We start from the raw sequence: 6983 nt of genomic DNA on the forward strand, positions 1-6983 counted from the left end.
AAGTAGGGAGGAGTACTGAGCGTCCAGTCAGTTTTCAGCAACGCCACATCACCTCCTGTCCTCTTAACCCAGGTGTACCCAACGACGATGGCGTCGGCCTCCGAGCGTGCCCGAAGCGTGCGACCCGAGGAGCCGGGCCTTCTTAGGAGAAGGGTGAGTAGCAGACTTGTGGGGTTTTGGCTGACGGGCTGCCAAGATCACGCACTGATGTTTGGTTTTCTTTAATATAGCTGTCTAAGAGACAATGGCCCGGTGACAGCAGGACCTTCCCAGCCGGTGAGGCGGCCTTTCTTCGCACCTGACATGGACCGGCATCCCCAGATGTCTGAGAGATAAGTAGAGGGCCACGACCCACAGAGGGCATGAAAGCGAGGTGCTGGGTCGGGACTCCTGGGGTCGGGGAGGGGAGGTCTTGAGTTGGCTCTGGAGATGAGTAGCCAAGAAGTGGCCCCTTAGGCCCCCTAAAAGCAAAGTCTCCCTTTGGATCACAGTACTGAGGTGCACAGGGCAGACCAGTCCCGGTGTGTATTGTGTCACTTGTCTGTCGTGCATTATGTCTTGTTTGCGTGTCTCATGTCTTTTATCTTAGCCCTTTGAAGGGCCTATCAGAAACCTCGGCAGTATTCTTAGCAGCCACGATCTCCACGTTTCTTTGGCCCGGCACTCAGGCCATAAAACTTTTGACTCGGGAGCTCAGACAGGCATCAGAATTGCAACTCTTTGTAAGCATCCAGTCAGATGTCTTTTCAGGTCTTGTTCTGAGCTGTATGGACAGCTGCACCCTGCAAGGTTCTATTATGGTGGATTAGGACTTGTAAGAATGTGAGGGCAAGTAGAGGCTTCTGACTGTAGGGCTCCTGTGCATTCATCTTTGCAGTTCTTGGACTAAAACATTGAGTTAGCATCTTCCTTCTCCAGGGCACTCTGAGCCTTATCAGCTCACCATCGGTCTGTCTTACCTTGGTCATCTCATTTGGCATCTTCTCAGTCATCCTTCTTGCCTAGAGATTTCTGTCCGTGTTGTGTGCCCATTGTTTGTCATGTCCCGTCTGTCCCGTGTCACGGGTGTCGGCACACACATTTGTGCCGGAGCTGCTCTGCCCTGCCGCATAGCCTGGTGTAATAGGAGAAGCCCCGGGGAGTTGAAAGTTGTAATGTGGGCTGTACTTGGACTCTAGATGCTATTCCTAGGTTGACATAAGGTGTTTGCAGCTTTTGAGTTATCGTGCATGTGTTTGACATATGTTCTAACTTTCTTTCAGGTGCAGATGCATTATATCTCTGGCAGAGGGTTACAGTTAGGAGGTGCCAGGCCTTCTTAGGAGAAGGGTGAGTAGCAGACTTGTGTGGTTTTGGCCAAAGAGGTGCCAAGGTCAGGTGTTGACGTTTGGTTTTCTTTAATATAGCTGTCTAAGAGACAACAGCCCGGTGACAGCAGGAACTTCCCACCAACGTTTTCCCGCCCAGAAAGGCGGCCTTTCTTCGCACCTGACACGGACCGGCATCCCCAGATGTCTGAGAGATAAGTAGAGTGCCACGACCCACAGAGGGGATGAAAGTGAGCTGCTGGGTTGGCACTCCTGGGGGGGAGGGGGGAGGTTTTGAATTGGCTCTGGAGATGAGGGCAGCCAAGAAGTGACCCCTTAGGCCCCCTAAAAGCAAAGTCTCACTTTTGATCACAGTGCTGAGGTGAGCAGGGCAGAGCAGTCCCGGTGTGTATTGTGTCACTTGTCTGTTGTGCATTATGTCTTTTTTAGCTGTCTCATGTCTTTTATCTTAGCCCTTTGAGGGGCCTACCAGAAACCTTGGCACCAGTCTTAGCATCTGTGCTCTCAGTGTTCCTTGGCCTGGCACCAATGCCATAGAACTTTCGACTTGGGAGCTCAGACAGGCATCAGACCCTCATCTCTTTTTATAAGCATCCAATCAGCTGTCTTTTCAGGTCTTGTTCTGAGCTGTATGGACAGCTATGTCCCGCCAGGATCCATTATGGCGGACTAGGACTCGAAGGAATGTGAGGGCAGGTAGAGGCTTCTGGCTGTATGATTCTTGAGCATCCATCTTTGCAGTTCTTGGAATAAATCATTCAGTTAGCATCTTTTTTGTCCAGGTTTCTCTGAGCCTCATCAGCTCACCATCGGTCTCACCTCGGTCATCTCCTTTTGCATTCTCTCAGTCCTCGCAGCCATTTTCCTTGCCAGGAGATTTCTGTCCGTGTCGCGTCCCCGTTGTTTGTCACGTCCCGTCCCGTGTCACGGGTGTGCGCACACATTTGTGCCGGAGCTGCTCTGCCCTGCCGCATAGCCTGGTGCAATAGGAGAAGTCCCGGGGACTTGAAGTTTGTAATGTGGGGTGTAGTTGGACTCTAGATGGGATTTGTAGATGGACACAAGATATCTGGAGCTCTTAAGTTATCCTGCAACAGTTTGACTCTTGTCCTAACTTTTTTTTCAGATTCAGATGGATTAAACGTGTGCCAGAGGGCCCCATCCTGGGTGAGGGGATTCCCCCGAGCAGGTGAGACAGTATTTGTTTCTGTAGAGGAAGCATAAATGGTGGCTGTTACAGCATTGTTCTTTGTCTTTCTTTTCAGGCAGTCAAGGCCGAGAGCAGCAGTCAAGGCCAAGTGGGTGAGGTGAGCATTGACTAGCGTACAGAAGCAATTGTTATTGCTGAGGTCTCAGTTTCTGGTGCAGCTTTAAGCATCTCTTTTTTTTTTATTTTATTTTAGGTGGTCCGCTTGCAATCTATCCTAGCCGAGCATATCTGTGCCAGGTGGGTGCGAGCCTAAGGTATCGGTGTGGCATCCTTGTCAGATTTGGGAGGTTGTGTTTTCACAGTATCTCAGCATGCTTTTCTGCTTTGTTTCTTTGCAGGTGCTGTCGCTGCCCTAGGCACGCCAAGGAACAGAGGAGGGCAGGTGAGTCGGGGTTTAGGCAGGCTGACCCATAGGTGAGTGTTACACAGCAGCATGCTAAGTGTGTACCTTTTCTCTTTGCAGGTATCTTCTGGGCAGCCTCTGGAGTCAAATCAAGATTTGAGGTGAGCCGGGGCAGTGGTGCGGAGGAGTCCCAGGGATTACTGTTGTTGAGGGCAATAGTCACCTTTTCTGTTTTGTCTTAGGTACCCCGAGGAGGCTCTTAGCCAAAGCTTAGAAACGGCGACACCGAAGCACACGTGGTGAACATCTCAACGTCCACGTGCGACCGAGGATGGATTTTGTCCGCTCCTCTTCCAAAAGCTAAGTGTCGGGGCCAGCGGTCGGGAGAAGGGGAAAAACCTTTACTGTCACAGGGGGCAATTTGATGTCAGCTTAGCGGAGAGGTCTGTAGCGGGACAGGCTCTCTGGAAGTAAAGGGAGAGGGTTTCTCCTCAGCCTCGCCAGAGCCTTTGCCGGGCAGGGCAGTTCCAACCCATCTCCGCGTTCTCGGGAACTTTGCGTCGTCCGCCTTCCTCGACTTGACGTCGTCACGGATCTTTCCCCCGAGGAGCTCACCTTCAGGTCCGGAGCTACAGCCATGGTCACCCGGCAGTTGGCTTCCTTCTCTAGGCTTGCTGAGCCTCTTGAGCATCCTCTTAACTGCTTTGGCACTAACTTCTTTTAACGAGGTACATTTCATCATCACGTGCCATTGTCATAGGGCTTTCTTTCCTTTGGCATCATTGGCCTCTGGCTCATCTTGCGCTACGAATCTTGGGTCCATAAGTTGAAAGCGCTAGGCAGTTTACTCTTGTCTCTGTGTTATGCCATCCGTGTCTATGTTGTGTCGTCCGTGTTATGTAGTCTGTGTCTATTCCGTGTCATAGGCCTTTGTTACATCTTGACGCTTTACAGGCACTATTTTGTGCCATATAGGCAGTATTTTACTCACATTCCTTCTCAGATATAGCGTTTTCTGGCATCTTTACATTTTTACCCTTTGAGACAGGAAGGATTACAAGATTTTCTCATCCATCTTCCTTCTCACTACCAGCTTTGGTAGTGCTTTTTTTTCCATGCCATTATCTTGGACTTCTAGAGGGAGCGTCTTACACCCTCCTCAAGTGACTGCAGTTGTTCTGTAGGTTCCATCTTCTCAAAGGGTATGGGGCCCAACAATTAATCTTCCACAGAGTTATCTCAAGTCTTGGCTTATATTGCGTGTACCTATGTCGGCTTATATTGTGTGTACCTATATTGCATGTACCTTTGTTGGCTTTTATTGTATGTGCCTATATTGCGTGTACCTGTGTTGGCTTATATTGTATAGGCTTATATTGTATATCCTTATATTGTGTGTACCTGTGTTGGCTTATATTCTATAGGCTTATATTGTATATTCTTATATTGTGTGTACCTGTGTTGGCTTATATTCTATAGGCTTATATTGTATATCCTTATCTTGTATATGCTTATATTGTGTGTACCTGTGTTGGCTTGTATTCTATAGGCTTATATTGTATATCCTTATATTGTATATGCTTATATTGTGTGTACCTGTGTTGGCTTGTATTCTATAGGCTTATATTGCGTGTACCTATGTTGGCTTATATTGTATATGCTTACACTGTATGTGCCCTTGCACTGTATGTGTTTGCTTATATTGTATGTACTTATATTATACCACTTATGATTGGAGCTGCCCTGCCCTGGCATGTAGTCATAGTTAGGTAGAACAGTTGTAAAAACTTTACTGTTCATCTGTCTTTTATGGGATTTTGGGTAGAAAATTTATTGGTCCAGAGTGGGGAAAATTCCTAGCTGTTGGCCACTCGTTGACCACTTCCTGTTGTCTCACAGGTCCTCGAGGCTACCGATTTCCCCAGAATCTACCATTCGACCTCAAGGAGTGGCAGCCAGAAGACGCATCGAAGCACGTTCTTCAGCATCTTGAGTAAGGGCCATAGTGAGCCCGTAAGCAGGAAGAGCGTGTGAGTGTGTGTGAGAGCACATGACTGTGTGTGTCTGTGTCTACTTGTCTCTGTGTGTGTGAGTACATGCTGACTAGTTTTAACCTTGTGTATGTGACTTTTGCTTTTCAGGTTTTGTAATTAATTTTTAAATTTAGAATAAAAAATCCCCAGCCGGGGGGTTTTTTTTTTTTTTCCCCCCGCTGGGTTTTTTTTTTCCCGGGTCCCGGTCGGTCTGCGAGGCGACGTTCATCGCCAAAGTTTGGGCGCAGACCGTCCAGGGACCGGGGTTTTCGTCAGGCAGGAGGATTTTTTTGGAGGCTCCCGGGAACCGTGTTCCTGAGGAGCGGCGTGAATGCGTGCCGGGGGTTAGCAGAGCAGTTGAGGTGTGAGTCAGCGTGGGTTTGTGTGTAAGCTGACGGAAGTGTGTGTGTGTTGAAGGGTTCTAGGGTTGTAACCTTGTCTGACTTTTGCTTTTCAGGTTTTTCAACTAATTTTTAAATTTAGAATAAAAAATCCCCAGCCGGGGGGTTTTTTTTTTTCCCCCCGGCTGGGTTTTTTTTTCCCGGGTCCCGGTCGGTCTGCGAGGCGACGTTCATCGCCAAAGTTTGGGCGCAGACCGTCCAGGGACCGGGGTTTTCGTCAGGCAGGAGGATTTTTTTGGAGGCTCCCGGGAACCGTGTTCCCGAGGAGCGGCGTGAATGCGTGCCGGGGGTTAGCAGAGCAGTTGAGGTGTGAGTCAGCGTGGGTTTGTGTGTAAGCTGACGGAAGTGTGTGTGTGTTGAAGGGTTCTAGGGTTGTAACCTTGTCTGACTTTTGCTTTTCAGGTTTTTCAACTAATTTTTAAATTTAGAATAAAAAATCCCCAGCCGGGGGGTTTTTTTTTTTTTCCCCCCGGCTGGGTTTTTTTTTTCCCGGGTCCCGGTCGGTCTGCGAGGCGATGTTCATCGCCAAAGTTTGGGCGCAGACCGTCCAGGGACCGGGGTTTTCGTCAGGCAGGAGGATTTTTTTGGAGGCTCCCGGGAACCGTGTTCCCGAGGAGCGGCGTGAATGCGTGCCGGGGGTTAGCAGAGCAGTTGAGGTGTGAGTCAGCGTGGGTTTGTGTGTAAGCTGACGGAAGTGTGTGTGTGTTGAAGGGTTCTAGGGTTGTAACCTTGTCTGACTTTTGCTTTTCAGGTTTTTCAACTAATTTTTAAATTTAGAATAAAAAATCCCCAGCCGGGGGGTTTTTTTTTTTTCCCCCCGGCTGGGTTTTTTTTTCCCGGGTCCCGGTTGGTCTGCGAGGCGATGTTCATCGCCAAAGTTTGGGCGCAGACCGTCCAGGGACCGGGGTTTTCGTCAGGCAGGAGGATTTTTTTGGAGGCTCCCGGGAACCGTGTTCCCGAGGAGCGGCGTGAATGCGTGCCGGGGGTTAGCAGAGCAGTTGAGGTGTGAGTCAGCGTGGGTTTGTGTGTAAGCTGACGGAAGTGTGTGTGTGTTGAAGGGTTCTAGGGTTGTAACCTTGTCTGACTTTTGCTTTTCAGGTTTTTCAACTAATTTTTAAATTTAGAATAAAAAATCCCCAGCCGGGGGGTTTTTTTTTTTTTCCCCCCGGCTGGGTTTTTTTTTTCCCGGGTCCCGGTCGGTCTGTGAGGCGACGTTCATCGCCAAAGTTTGGGCGCAGACCGTCCAGGGACTGGGGTTTTCGTCAGGCAGGAGGATTTTTTGGAGGCTTCCGGGAACCATGTTCCTGAGGACCAATGATTGCTGGGGAGTAATTTAGCAGTTGTGATTGCAGTGATGGTGAGTTTGTGTGTAAGCTGAAGGGGGTGTTAATGGGAGATGAGTGTTGTTTTTTGTGTGCTTTTGTTGTTTTGGGTTTCCTGTAACAATAAATCAACATCTAATGAAAATAGAAAAAGGTTATTGCTTTGTGTTAATATGGGTATTGCTCCGTATTGCATTTGCATTACCTGCTGCATTTTGCTGTGCTGCTCTGTATTGCTGCTCTGTATTGCTGCTCTGTATTGCATTTGCATTACCTGCTGCATTTTGCTGTGCTGCTCTGTATTGCTGCTCTGTATTGCTGCTCTGTATTGCATTTGCATTAACTG

The 6983-nt window shown here is 48.8% G+C and overlaps 1 long non-coding RNA gene across 1 annotated transcript; it reads left to right on the forward strand.

Annotated features, from left to right (window-relative positions):
* Nucleotides 1–1547: 1547 nt before the first annotated feature.
* On the forward strand, nucleotides 1548–6510 carry LOC129117371 (uncharacterized). The gene is made up of 6 exons (XR_013180736.1): nucleotides 1548–2517; nucleotides 2594–2635; nucleotides 2732–2775; nucleotides 2877–2920; nucleotides 3002–3042; nucleotides 3124–6510. It is a non-coding gene; the product is annotated as an uncharacterized LOC129117371 (long non-coding RNA).
* Nucleotides 6511–6983: the final 473 nt, after the last annotated feature.

Source organism: Agelaius phoeniceus, unplaced genomic scaffold (genome assembly GCF_051311805.1).
Source record: "Agelaius phoeniceus isolate bAgePho1 unplaced genomic scaffold, bAgePho1.hap1 Scaffold_409, whole genome shotgun sequence".
NCBI classification, from domain to species: domain Eukaryota; kingdom Metazoa; phylum Chordata; class Aves; order Passeriformes; family Icteridae; genus Agelaius; species Agelaius phoeniceus.